This window comes from Scyliorhinus torazame, chromosome 23 (assembly GCF_047496885.1).
Source record: "Scyliorhinus torazame isolate Kashiwa2021f chromosome 23, sScyTor2.1, whole genome shotgun sequence".
NCBI classification, from domain to species: domain Eukaryota; kingdom Metazoa; phylum Chordata; class Chondrichthyes; order Carcharhiniformes; family Scyliorhinidae; genus Scyliorhinus; species Scyliorhinus torazame.
The window spans coordinates 64,366,235-64,381,423 of record NC_092729.1 but is presented as its reverse complement, the minus strand read 5'-3'; positions in this window follow the sequence as shown (position 1 = coordinate 64,381,423).

Here is a 15,189-nt window from a genome sequence, read left to right as displayed (position 1 = left end):
ACCAGGCTGTGGATGGTCCTGTCAAATCTGATATAACAAGGTGCAGGTTGCAGAACGGTGTCGCCGCCTTCAGCACGGCCTGGAGCCTGACACCAGGCTGTGGATGGTCCTGTCAAATCTGATATAACAAGGAGCTGGTTACAGAACGGTGTCGCCTCCCTCAGCACGGCCTGGAGCCTGACACCAGGCTGTGGATGGTCCTGTCAAATCTGATATAACAAGGAGCTGGTTACAGAACGGTGTCGCCTCCCTCAGCACGGCCTGGAGCCTGACACCAGGCTGTGGATGATCCTGTCAAATCTGATATAACAAGGTGCTAGTTACAGAACGGTGTCGCCTCCTTCAGCACGGCCTGGAGCCTGACACCAGGCTGTGGATGGTGCTGTCAAATCTGATATAACAAGGAGCTGGTTACAGAACGCTGTCACCTCCTTCAGCACGGCCTGGAGCCTGACACCAGGCTGTGGATGGTCCTGTCAAATCTGATACAACAAGGAGCTGGTTACAGAACGGTGTAGCCTCCTTCAGCATGGCCTGGAACCTGACACTAGGCTGTGGATGGTCCTGTCAAATCTGATATAACAAGGTGCTTGTTACAGAACAGTGTCACATCCTTCAGCACGGCCTGGAGCCTGACACCAGGCTGTGGATGGTCCTGTCAAACTGACATAACAAGGTGCTGGTTACAGAACGGTGTCACCTCCTTCAGCACGGCCTGGAGCCTGAGACCAGGATGTGGATGGTCCTGTCAAATCTGATATAACAATTAGCTGGTTACAGAACGGTGTCGCCTCCTTCAGCACGGCCTGGAGCCTGACACCAGGCTGTGGATGGTCCTGTCAAATCTAATATAACAAGGAGCTGGTTACAGAACGGTGTCGCCTCCTTCAGCACGGCCTGGAGCCTGACACCAGGCTGTGGATGGTCCTGTCAAATCTGATACAACAAGGTGCTGGTTACAGAACGGTGTCATCACCTTCAGCACGGCCTGGAGCCTGACACCAGGCTGTGGATGGTCCTGTCAAATCTGATATAACAAGGTGCTGGTTACAGAACGGTGTCACCTCCTTCAGCACGGCCTGGAGCCTGACACCAGGCTGTGGATGGTCCTGTCAAATCTGATATAACAAGGAGCTGGTTAAGGAACGGTGTCACCTCCTTCAGCACGGCCTGGAGTCTGACACCAGGCTGTGGATGGTCCTGTCAAATCTGACATAACACGGTGCTGGTTACAGAACGGTGTCGCCTCCTTCAGCACGGCTTGGAGCCTGACTCCAGGCTTTGGATGGTCCTGTCAAATCTGATATAACAAGGAGCTGGTTACAGAACGGTGTCACCTCCTTCAGCACGGTCTGGAGTCTGACACCAGGCTGTGGATGGTCCTGTCAAATCTGATATAACACGGTGCTGGTTACAGAACGGTGTCGCCTCCTTCAGCACGGCCTGGGGCCTGACACCAGGCTGTGGATGGTCCTGTCAAATGGGATATAACTAGGAGCTGGTTACAGAACTGTGTTGCCTCCTTCAGCACGGCCTGGAGCCTGACACCAGGCTGTGAATGGTCCTGTCAAATCTGATATAACAAGGAGCTGGTTACAGAACGGTGTCGCCTCCTTCAGCACGGCCTGGGGCCTGACACCAGGCTGTGGATGCTCCTGTCAAATCTGATACTACAAGGAGCTGGTTACAGAACGGTGTCGCCTCCTTCAGCACGGCCTGGAGCCTGACACCAGGCTGTTGATGGTCCTGTCAAATCTGATTTAACAAGGTGCTGGTTACAGAACGGTGTAGCCTCCTTCAGCACGGCCTGGAACCTGACACCAGGCTGTGGATGGTCCTGTCAAATCTGATATAACAAGGTGCTTGTTACAGAACAGTGTCACATCCTTCTGCACGGCCTGGAGTCTGACACCAGGCTGTGGATGGTCCTGTCAAACTGACATAACAAGGTCCTGGTTACAGAACGGTGTCACCTCCTTCAGCACGGCCTGGAGCCTGACACCAGGCTGTGGATGGTCCTGTCAAATCTGATATAACACGGTGCTGGTTACAGAACGGTGTCACCTCCTTCATCACGGCCTGGAGCCTGACACCAGGCTGTGGATGGTCCTGTCAAATCTGATAGAACAAGGAGCTTTTTACAGAAAGGTGTCATCTCCTTCAGCACGGTCTGGAGCCTGAGACCAGGATGTGGATGGTCCTGTCAAATCTGATATAACAATTAGCTGGTTACAGAATGGTGTCATCACCTTCAGCACGGCCTGGAGACTGACACCAGGCTGTGGATGGTCCTGTGAAATCTGATATAACACGGTGCTAGTTACAGAACCGTATCGCCTCCTTCAGCACGGCCTGGAGCCTGACACCAGGCTGTGGATGGTCCTATCAAATCTGAAATAACACGGAGCTGGTTACAGAACGGTGACGCCTCCTTCAGCACGGCCTGGAGCCTGACACCAGGCTGTGGATGGTCCTGTCAAATCTGATATAACAAGGAGCTGGTTACAGAACGGTGTCGACTCTTTCAGCACGGCCTGGAGCCTGACACCAGGCTGTGGGTGGTCCTGTCAAATCTGATATAACAAGGTGCTGGTTACAGAACGGTGTCGCCTCCTTCAGCACGGCCTGGAGCCTGACACCAGGCTGTGGATGGTCCTGTCAAATCTGATATAACAAGGAGCTGGTTACAGAACGGTGTCGCCTCCTTCAGCACGGCCTGGAGCCTGACACCAGGCTGTGGATGGTCCTGTCAAATCTGATATAACAAGGAGCTGGTTACAGAACGGTGTCGCCTCCTTCAGCACGGCCTGGAGCCTGACACCAGGCTGTGGATGGTCCTGTCAAATCTGATATAACAAAGAGCTGGTTACAGAACGGTATCGCCTCCTTCAGCACGGCCTGGAGCCTGACACCAGGCTGTGGATGGTCCTGTCAAATCTGATATAACACGGTGCTGGTTACAGAACGGTGTCGCCTCCTTCAGCACGGCTTGGAGCATGACTCCAGGCTGTGGATGGTCCTGTCAAATCTGATATAACAAGGAGCTGGTTACTTACAGAACGGTGTCACCTCCTTCAGCACGGCCTGGAGTCTGACACCAGGCTGTGGATGGTCCTGTCAAATTTGATATAACACGGTGCTAGTTACAGAACCGTGTCGCCTCCTTCAGCACGGTCTGGAGCCTGACACCAGGCTGTGGATGGTCCTATCAAATCTGATATAACACGGAGCTCGTTACAGAACGGTGTCGCCTCCATCAGCACGGCCTGTAGCATGACACCAGGCTGTGGATGGTCCTGTCAAATCTGATATAACAAGGAGCTGGTTACAGAACGGTGTCGCCTCCTTCAGCACGGCCTGGAGCCTGACACCAGGCTGTGGATGGTCCTGTCAAATCTGATATAACAAGGAGCTGATTACAGAACGGTATCGCCTCCTTCAGCACGGCCTGGAGCCTGATACCAGGCTGTGGGTGGTACTGTCAAATCTGATATAACAAGGTTCTGGTTACAGTGCGGTGTCGCCTCCTTCAGCACGGCCTGGAGCCTGACACCAGGCTGTGGATGGTCCTGTCAAATCTGATATAACAAGGAGCTGGTTACAGAACGGTGTCGCCTCCTTCAGCACGGCCTGGAGCCTGACACCAGTCTGTGGATGGTCCTGTCAAATCTGATATAACATGGAGCTGGTTACAGAATGGTGTCACCTCCTTCAGCACGGCCTGGAGTCTGACACCAGGCGGTGGATGGTCCTGTCAAATCTGATATAACAAGGTGCTAGTTACAGAATGGTGTCACCTCCTTCAGCACGGCCTGTAGCCTGACACCAGGCTGTGGATGGTCCTGTCAAATCTGATATAACAAGGAGCTAGTTACAGAACCGTGTCGCCTCCTTCAGCACGGCCTGGAGCCTGACACCAGGCTGTGGATGGTCCTCTCAAATCTGATATAACAAGGAGCTGGTTACAGAACGGTGTCGCCTCCTTCAGCACGGCCTGGAGCCTGACACCAGGCTGTGGATGGTCCTGTCAAATCTGATATAACACGGAGCTGGTTACAGAACGGTGTCGCCTCCATCAGCACGGCCTGTAGCCTGACACCAGGATGTGGATGGTCCTGTCAAATCTGATATAACAAGGAGCTGGTTACAGAACCGTGTCGCCTCCTTCAGCACGGCCTGGAGCCTGACACCAGGCTGTGGATGGTCCTCTCAAATCTGATATAACAAGGAGCTCGTTACAGAACGGTGTCGCCTCCTTCAGCATGGCCTGGAGCCTGACACCAGGCTGTGGATGGTCCTGTCAAATCTGATATAACAAGGTGCAGGTTGCAGAACGGTGTCGCCTCCTTCAGCATGGCCTGGAGCCTGACAACAGGCTGTGGATGGTCCTGTCAAATCTGATATAACAAGGAGCTCGTTACAGAACGGTGTCGCCTCCTTCAGCACGGCCTGGAGCCTGACACCAGGCTGTGGATGGTCCTGTCAAATCTGATATAACAAGGTGCTAGTTACAGAACGGTGTCGCCTCCTTAAGCACGGCCTGGAGCCTGACACCAGGCTGTAGATGGTCCTGTCATATCTGATATAACAAGGTGCTGGTTACAGAACGGTGTCGCCTCCTTCAGCACGGCCTGGAGCCTGACACCAGACTGTGGATGGTCCTGTCAAATCTGTTACAACAATGAGCTGGTTACAGAACGGTGTCACCTCCTTCAGTACGGCCTGGAGCCTGACACCAGGCTGTGGATGGTCCTGTCAAATCTGATATAACAAGGAGCTGGATACAGAACTGTGTCGCCTCCTTCAGCACGGCCTGGAGCCTGACACCAGGCTGTGGATGGTGCTGTCAAATCTGATATAACAAGGAGCTGGTTACAGAACGGTGTAGCCTCCTTCAGCACGGCCTGGAGCCTGACACCAGGCTGTGGATGGTCCTGTCAAATCTGATACAACATGGAGCTGGTTACAGAACGGTGTCGCCTCCTTCAGCACGGTCTGGAGCCTGAGACCAAGCTGTGGATGGTCCTGTCAAATCTGATATAACAAGGAGTTGGTTACAGAACTGTGTCGCCTCCTTCAGCACGGCCTGGAGCCTGACACCAGGCTGTGGATGGTGCTGTCAAATCTGATATAACAAGGAGCTGGTTACAGAACGGTGTCGCCTCCTTCAGCACGGCCTGGAGCCTGACACCAGGCTGTGGATGGTCCTGTCAAATCTGATACAACATGGAGCTGGTTACAGAACGGTGTCGCCTCCTTCAGCACGGTCTGGAGCCTGAGACCAAGCTGTGGATGGTCCTGTCAAATCTGATATAACAAGGAGTTGGTTACAGAACGGTGTCATCTCCTTCAGCACGGCCTGGAGCCTGACACCAGGCTGTAGATGGTCCTGTCAAATCTGAGATAACAAGGTGCTGGTTACAGAACGGTGTCGCCTCCTTCAGCACGGCCTGGATCCTGACACCAGGCTGTGGATGGTCCTGTCAAATCTGAGATAACAAGGTGCTGGTTACAGAACGGTGTCGCCTCCTTCAGCACGGCTTGGAGCCTGACTCCAGGCTGTGGATGGTCCTGTCAAATCTGATATAACAAGGTGCTGGTTACAGAACGGTGTAGCCTCCTTCAGCACGGCCTGGAGCCTGACACCAGGCTGTGGATGGTCCAGTCAAATCTGATATAACAAGGTGCTGGTTACAGAACGGTGTCGCCTCCTTCAGCACGGCCTGGAGCCTGACACCAGGCTGTGGTTGGTCCTGTCAAATCTGATACAACAAGGAGCTGGTTACAGAGGGGTGACACCGCCTTCAGTACGGCCTGGAGCCTGACACCAGGCTGTGGATGGTCCTGTCAAATCTGATATAACGAGGAGCTGGTTACAGAACTGTGTCGCCTCCTTCAGCACGGCCTGGAGCCTGACACCAGGCTGTGGATGGTCCTGTCAAATCTGATATAACTAGGAGCTGGTTACAGAACTGTGTCGCCTCCTTCAGCACGGCCTGGGGCCTGACACCAGGCTGTGGGTGGTCCTGTCAAATCTGATATAACAAGGAGCTGGTTACAGAATGGTGTCGCCTCCTTCAGCACTGCCTGGGGCCTGACACCAGGCTGTGGATGCTCCTGTCAAATCTGATACTACAAGGAGCTGGTTACAGAACGGTGTCGCCTCCTTCAGCACGGCCTGGAGCCTGACACCAGGCTGTGGATGGTCCTGTCAAATCTGATATAACAAGGTGCTGGTTACAGAACGATGTCTCCTCCTTCAGCACGGCCTGGAGCCTGACACCAGGCTGTGGATGGTCCTGTCAAATCTTATATAACACGGAGCTGGTTACAGAACGGTGTCGCCTCCTTCAGCACGGCCTGGAGCCTGACACCAGGCTGTGGATGGTCCTGTCAAATCTGATATAACAAGGTGCTTGTTACAGAACGGTGTCACATCCTTCAGCACGGCCTGGAGCCTGACACCAGGCTGTGGATGGTCCTGTCTAACTGACATAACAAGGTGCTGGTCACAGAACGGTGTCACCTCCTTCAGCCCGGCCTGGAGCCTGACACCAGGCTGTGGATGGTCCTGTCAAATCTGATATAACAAGGAGCTGGTTACAGAACGGTGTCGCCTCCTTGAGCACGGCCTGGAACCTGACACCAGGCTGTGGATGGTCCTGTCAAATCTGATATAACAAGGTGCTAGTTACAGAACGGTGTCGCCTCCTTAAGCACGGCCTGGAGCCTGACACCAGCCTGTAGATGGTCCTGTCATATCTGATATAACAAGGTGCTGGTTACAGAACGGTGTCGCCTCCTTCAGCACGGCCTGGAGCCTGACACCAGACTGTGGATGGTCCTGTCAAATCTGTTACAACAATGAGCTGGTTACCGAATGGTGTCACCTCCTTCAGTACGGCCTGGAGCCTGACACCAGGCTGTGGATGGTCCTGTCAAATCTGATATAACAAGGAGCTGGTTACAGAACTGTGTCGCCTCCTTCAGCACGGCCTGGAGCCTGACACCAGGCTGTGGATGGTGCTGTCAAATCTGATATAACAAGGAGCTGGTTACAGAACGCTGTCACCTCCTTCAGCACGGCCTGGAGCCTGACACCAGGCTGTGGATGGTCCTGTCAAATCTGATACAACAAGGAGCTGGTTACAGAACGGTGTAGCCTCCTTCAGCACGGCCTGGAACCTGACACTAGGCTGTGGATGGTCCTGTCAAATCTGATATAACAAGGTGCTTGTTACAGAACAGTGTCACATCCTTCAGCACGGCCTGGAGCCTGACACCAGGCTGTGGATGGTCCTGTCAAACTGACATAACAAGGTGCTGGTTACAGAACGGTGTCACCTCCTTCAGCACGGCCTGGAGCCTGACACCAGGCTGTGGATGGTCCTGTCAAATCTGATATAACAAGGAGTTGGTTACAGAACGGTGTCGCCTCCTTCAGCACGGCCTGGAGCCTGACACCAGGCTGTGGATGGTCCTGTCAAATCTGATATAACAAGGAGCTGGTTACAGAACGGTGTCGCCTCCTTCAGCACGGCCTGGAGCCTGACACCAGGCTGTGGATGGTCCTGTCAAATCTGATACAACAAGGTGCTGGTTACAGAACGGTGTCATCACCTTCAGCACGGCCTGGAGCCTGACACCAGGCTGTGGATGGTCCTGTCAAATCTGATATAACAAGGTGCTGGTTACAGAACGGTGTCACCTCCTTCAGCACGGCCTGGAGCCTGACACCAGGCTGTGGATGGTCCTGTCAAATCTGATATAACAAGGAGCTGGTTAAGGAACGGTGTCACCTCCTTCAGCACGGCCTGGAGTCTGACACCAGGCTGTGGATGGTCCTGTCAAATCTGATATAACACGGTGCTGGTTACAGAACGGTGTCGCCTCCTTCAGCACGGCTTGGAGCCTGACTCCAGGCTTTGGATGGTCCTGTCAAATCTGATATAACAAGGAGCTGGTTACAGAACGGTGTCACCTCCTTCAGCACGGTCTGGAGTCTGACACCAGGCTGTGGATGGTCCTGTCAAATCTGATATAACACGGTGCTGGTTACAGAACGGTGTCGCCTCCTTCAGCACGGCCTGGGGCCTGACACCAGGCTGTGGATGGTCCTGTCAAATGGGATATAACTAGGAGCTGGTTACAGAACTGTGTCGCCTCCTTCAGCACGGCCTGGAGCCTGACACCAGGCTGTGAATGGTCCTGTCAAATCTGATATAACAAGGAGCTGGTTACAGAACGGTGTCGCCTCCTTCAGCACGGCCTGGAGCCTGACACCAGGCTGTGGATGGTCCTGTCAAATCTGATACAACAAGGAGCTGGTTACAGAACGGTGTAGCCTCCTTCAGCACGGCCTGGAACCTGACACTAGGCTGTGGATGGTCCTGTCAAATCTGATATAACAAGGTGCTTGTTACAGAACAGTGTCACATCCTTCAGCACGGCCTGGAGCCTGACACCAGGCTGTGGATGGTCCTGTCAAACTGACATAACAAGGTGCTGGTTACAGAACGGTGTCACCTCCTTCAGCACGGCCTGGAGCCTGACACCAGGCTGTGGATGGTCCTGTCAAATCTGATATAACAAGGAGTTGGTTACAGAACGGTGTCGCCTCCTTCAGCACGGCCTGGAGCCTGACACCAGGCTGTGGATGGTCCTGTCAAATCTGATATAACAAGGAGCTGGTTACAGAACGGTGTCGCCTCCTTCAGCACGGCCTGGAGCCTGACACCAGGCTGTGGATGGTCCTGTCAAATCTGATACAACAAGGTGCTGGTTACAGAACGGTGTCACCTCCATCAGCACGGCCTGGAGCCTGACACCAGGCTGTGGATGGTCCTGTCAAATCTGATATAACAAGGTGCTGGTTACAGAACGGTGTCACCTCCTTCAGCACGGCCTGGAGCCTGACACCAGGCTGTGGATGGTCCTGTCAAATCTGATATAACAAGGAGCTGGTTAAGGAACGGTGTCACCTCCTTCAGCACGGCCTGGAGTCTGACACCAGGCTGTGGATGGTCCTGTCAAATCTGATATAACACGGTGCTGGTTACAGAACGGTGTCGCCTCCTTCAGCACGGCTTGGAGCCTGACTCCAGGCTTTGGATGGTCCTGTCAAATCTGATATAACAAGGAGCTGGTTACAGAACGGTGTCACCTCCTTCAGCACGGTCTGGAGTCTGACACCAGGCTGTGGATGGTCCTGTCAAATCTGATATAACACGTTGCTGGTTACAGAACGGTGTCGCCTCCTTCAGCACGGCCTGGGGCCTGACACCAGGCTGTGGATGGTCCTGTCAAATGGGATATAACTAGGAGCTGGTTACAGAACTGTGTCGCCTCCTTCAGCACGGCCTGGAGCCTGACACCAGGCTGTGAATGGTCCTGTCAAATCTGATATAACAAGGAGCTGGTTACAGAACGGTGTCGCCTCCTTCAGCACGGCCTGGGGCCTGACACCAGGCTGTGGATGCTCCTGTCAAATCTGATACTACAAGGAGCTGGTTACAGAACGGTGTCGCCTCCTTCAGCACGGTCTGGAGCCTGACACCAGGCTGTGGATGGTCCTATCAAATCTGATATAACACGGAGCTCGTTACAGAACGGTGTCGCCTCCATCAGCACGGCCTGTAGCATGACACCAGGCTGTGGATGGTCCTGTCAAATCTGATATAACAAGGAGCTGGTTACAGAACGGTGTCGCCTCCTTCAGCACGGCCTGGAGCCTGACACCAGGCTGTGGATGGTCCTGTCAAATCTGATATAACAAGGAGCTGATTACAGAACGGTATCGCCTCCTTCAGCACGGCCTGGAGCCTGACACCAGGCTGTGGGTGGTCCTGTCAAATCTGATATAACAAGGTTCTGGTTACAGTGCGGTGTCGCCTCCTTCAGCACGGCCTGGAGCCTGACACCAGGCTGTGGATGGTCCTGTCAAATCTGATATAACAAGGAGCTGGTTACAGAACGGTGTCGCCTCCTTCAGCACGGCCTGGAGCCTGACACCAGTCTGTGGATGGTCCTGTCAAATCTGATATAACAAGGAGCTGGTTACAGAATGGTGTCACCTCCTTCAGCACGGCCTGGAGTCTGACACCAGGCGGTGGATGGTCCTGTCAAATCTGATATAACAAGGTGCTAGTTACAGAATGGTGTCACCTCCTTCAGCACGGCCTGTAGCCTGACACCAGGCTGTGGATGGTCCTGTCAAATCTGATATAACAAGGAGCTAGTTACAGAACCGTGTCGCCTCCTTCAGCACGGCCTGGAGCCTGACACCAGGCTGTGGATGGTCCTCTCAAATCTGATATAACAAGGAGCTGGTTACAGAACGGTGTCGCCTCCTTCAGCACGGCCTGGAGCCTGACACCAGGCTGTGGATGGTCCTGTCAAATCTGATATAACACGGAGCTGGTTACAGAACGGTGTCGCCTCCATCAGCACGGCCTGTAGCCTGACACCAGGATGTGGATGGTCCTGTCAAATCTGATATAACAAGGAGCTGGTTACAGAACCGTGTCGCCTCCTTCAGCACGGCCTGGAGCCTGACACCAGGCTGTGGATGGTCCTCTCAAATCTGATATAACAAGGAGCTCGTTACAGAACGGTGTCGCCTCCTTCAGCATGGCCTGGAGCCTGACACCAGGCTGTGGATGGTCCTGTCAAATCTGATATAACAAGGTGCAGGTTGCAGAACGGTGTCGCCTCCTTCAGCATGGCCTGGAGCCTGACAACAGGCTGTGGATGGTCCTGTCAAATCTGATATAACAAGGAGCTCGTTACAGAACGGTGTCGCCTCCTTCAGCACGGCCTGGAGCCTGACACCAGGCTGTGGATGGTCCTGTCAAATCTGATATAACAAGGTGCTAGTTACAGAACGGTGTCGCCTCCTTAAGCACGGCCTGGAGCCTGACACCAGGCTGTAGATGGTCCTGTCATATCTGATATAACAAGGTGCTGGTTACAGAACGGTGTCGCCTCCTTCAGCACGGCCTGGAGCCTGACACCAGACTGTGGATGGTCCTGTCAAATCTGTTACAACAATGAGCTGGTTACAGAACGGTGTCACCTCCTTCAGTACGGCCTGGAGCCTGACACCAGGCTGTGGATGGTCCTGTCAAATCTGATATAACAAGGAGCTGGTTACAGAACTGTGTCGCCTCCTTCAGCACGGCCTGGAGCCTGACACCAGGCTGTGGATGGTGCTGTCAAATCTGATATAACAAGGAGCTGGTTACAGAACGGTGTCGCCTCCTTCAGCACGGCCTGGAGCCTGACACCAGGCTGTGGATGGTGCTGTCAAATCTGATACAACATGGAGCTGGTTACAGAACGGTGTCATCTCCTTCAGCACGGCCTGGAGCCTGACACCAGGCTGTGGATGGTCCTGTCAAATCTGAGATAACAAGGTGCTGGTTACAGAACGGTGTCGCCTCCTTCAGCACGGCCTGGATCCTGACACCAGGCTGTGGATGGTCCTGTCAAATCTGAGATAACAAGGTGCTGGTTACAGAACGGTGTCGCCTCCTTCAGCACGGCTTGGAGCCTGACTCCAGGCTGTGGATGGTCCTGTCAAATCTGAGATAACAAGGTGCTGGTTACAGAACGGTGTCGCCTCCTTCAGCACGGCCTGGATCCTGACACCAGGCTGTGGATGGTCCTGTCAAATCTGAGATAACAAGGTGCTGGTTACAGAACGGTGTCGCCTCCTTCAGCACGGCTTGGAGCCTGACTCCAGGCTGTGGATGGTCCTGTCAAATCTGATATAACAAGGTGCTGGTTACAGAACGGTGTAGCCTCCTTCAGCACGGCCTGGAGCCTGACACCAGGCTGTGGATGGTCCAGTCAAATCTGATATAACAAGGTGCTGGTTACAGAACGGTGTCGCCTCCTTCAGCACGGCCTGGAGCCTGACACCAGGCTGTGGTTGGTCCTGTCAAATCTGATACAACAAGGAGCTGGTTACAGAGGGGTGTCACCGCCTTCAGTACGGCCTGGAGCCTGACACCAGGCTGTGGATGGTCCTGTCAAATCTGATATAACGAGGAGCTGGTTACAGAACTGTGTCGCCTCCTTCAGCACGGCCTGGAGCCTGACACCAGGCTGTGGATGGTCCTGTCAAATCTGATATAACTAGGAGCTGGTTACAGAACTGTGTCGCCTCCTTCAGCACGGCCTGGGGCCTGACACCAGGCTGTGGGTGGTTCTGTCGAATCTGATATAACAAGGAGCTGGTTACAGAATGGTGTCGCCTCCTTCAGCACTGCCTGGGGCCTGACACCAGGCTGTGGATGCTCCTGTCAAATCTGATACTACAAGGAGCTGGTTACAGAACGGTGTCGCCTCCTTCAGCACGGCCTGGAGCCTGACACCAGGCTGTGGATGGTCCTGTCAAATCTGATATAACAAGGTGCTGGTTACAGAACGATGTCTCCTCCTTCAGCATGGCCTGGAGCCTGACACCAGGCTGTGGATGGTCCTGTCAAATCTTATATAACACGGAGCTGGTTACAGAACGGTGTCGCCTCCTTCAGCACGGCCTGGAGCCTGACACCAGGCTGTGGATGGTCCTGTCAAATCTGATATAACAAGGTGCTTGTTACAGAACGGTGTCACCTCCTTCAGCCCGGCCTGGAGCCTGACACCAGGCTGTGGATGGTCCTGTCAAATCTGATATAACAAGGAGCTGGTTACAGAACGGTGTCGCCTCCTTGAGCACGGCCTGGAACCTGACACCAGGCTGTGGATGGTCCTGTCAAATCTGATATAACAAGGTGCTAGTTACAGAACGGTGTCGCCTCCTTAAGCACGGCCTGGAGCCTGACACCAGGCTGTAGATGGTCCTGTCATATCTGATATAACAAGGTGCTGGTTACAGAACGGTGTCGCCTCCTTCAGCACGGCCTGGAGCCTGACACCAGACTGTGGATGGTCCTGTCAAATCTGTTACAACAATGAGCTGGTTACAGAATGGTGTCACCTCCTTCAGTACGGCCTGGAGCCTGACACCAGGCTGTGGATGGTCCTGTCAAATCTGATATGACAAGGAGCTGGTTACAGAACTGTGTCGCCTCCTTCAGCACGGCCTGGAGCCTGACACCAGGCTGTGGATGGTGCTGTCAAATCTGATATAACAAGGAGCTGGTTACAGAACGCTGTCACCTCCTTCAGCACGGCCTGGAGCCTGACACCAGGCTGTGGATGGTCCTGTCAAATCTGATACAACAAGGAGCTGGTTACAGAACGGTGTAGCCTCCTTCAGCACGGCCTGGAACCTGACACTAGGCTGTGGATGGTCCTGTCAAATCTGATATAACAAGGTGCTTGTTACAGAACAGTGTCACATCCTTCAGCACGGCCTGGAGCATGACACCAGGCTGTGGATGGTCCTGTCAAACTGACATAACAAGGTGCTGGTTACAGAACGGTGTCACCTCCTTCAGCACGGCCTGGAGCCTGACACCAGGCTGTGGATGGTCCTGTCAAATCTGATATAACAAGGAGTTGGTTACAGAACGGTGTCGCCTCCTTCAGCACGGCCTGGAGCCTGACACCAGGCTGTGGATGGTCCTGTCAAATCTGATACAACAAGGTGCTGGTTACAGAACGGTGTCATCACCTTCAGCACGGCCTGGAGCCTGACACCAGGCTGTGGATGGTCCTGTCAAATCTGATATAACAAGGTGCTGGTTACAGAACGGTGTCACCTCCTTCAGCACGGCCTGGAGCCTGACACCAGGCTGTGGATGGTCCTGTCAAATCTGTTACAACAATGAGCTGGTTACAGAATGGTGTCACCTCCTTCAGTACGGCCTGGAGCCTGACACCAGGCTGTGGATGGTCCTGTCAAATCTGATATGACAAGGAGCTGGTTACAGAACTGTGTCGCCTCCTTCAGCACGGCCTGGAGCCTGACACCAGGCTGTGGATGGTGCTGTCAAATCTGATACAACATGGAGCTGGTTACAGAACGGTGTCATCTCCTTCAGCACGGCCTGGAGCCTGACACCAGGCTGTGGATGGTCCTGTCAAATCTGAGATAACAAGGTGCTGGTTACAGAACGGTGTCGCCTCCTTCAGCACGGCCTGGATCCTGACACCAGGCTGTGGATGGTCCTGTCAAATCTGAGATAACAAGGTGCTGGTTACAGAACGGTGTCGCCTCCTTCAGCACGGCTTGGAGCCTGACTCCAGGCTGTGGATGGTCCTGTCAAATCTGAGATAACAAGGTGCTGGTTACAGAACGGTGTCGCCTCCTTCAGCACGGCCTGGATCCTGACACCAGGCTGTGGATGGTCCTGTCAAATCTGAGATAACAAGGTGCTGGTTACAGAACGGTGTCGCCTCCTTCAGCACGGCTTGGAGCCTGACTCCAGGCTGTGGATGGTCCTGTCAAATCTGATATAACAAGGTGCTGGTTACAGAACGGTGTAGCCTCCTTCAGCACGGCCTGGAGCCTGACACCAGGCTGTGGATGGTCCAGTCAAATCTGATATAACAAGGTGCTGGTTACAGAACGGTGTCGCCTCCTTCAGCACGGCCTGGAGCCTGACACCAGGCTGTGGCTGGTCCTGTCAAATCTGATACAACAAGGAGCTGGTTACAGAGGGGTGTCACCGCCTTCAGTACGGCCTGGAGCCTGACACCAGGCTGTGGATGGTCCTGTCAAATCTGATATAACGAGGAGCTGGTTACAGAACTGTGTCGCCTCCTTCAGCACGGCCTGGAGCCTGACACCAGGCTGTGGATGGTCCTGTCAAATCTGATATAACTAGGAGCTGGTTACAGAACTGTGTCGCCTCCTTCAGCACGGCCTGGGGCCTGACACCAGGCTGTGGGTGGTTCTGTCAAATCTGATATAACAAGGAGCTGGTTACAGAATGGTGTCGCCTCCTTCAGCACTGCCTGGGGCCTGACACCAGGCTGTGGATGCTCCTGTCAAATCTGATACTACAAGGAGCTGGTTACAGAACGGTGTCGCCTCCTTCAGCACGGCCTGGAGCCTGACACCAGGCTGTGGATGGTCCTGTCAAATCTGATATAACAAGGTGCTGGTTACAGAACGATGTCTCCTCCTTCAGCACGGCCTGGAGCCTGACACCAGGCTGTGGATGGTCCTGTCAAATCTTATATAACACGGAGCTGGTTACAGAACGGTGTCGCCTCCTTCAGCACGGCCTGGAG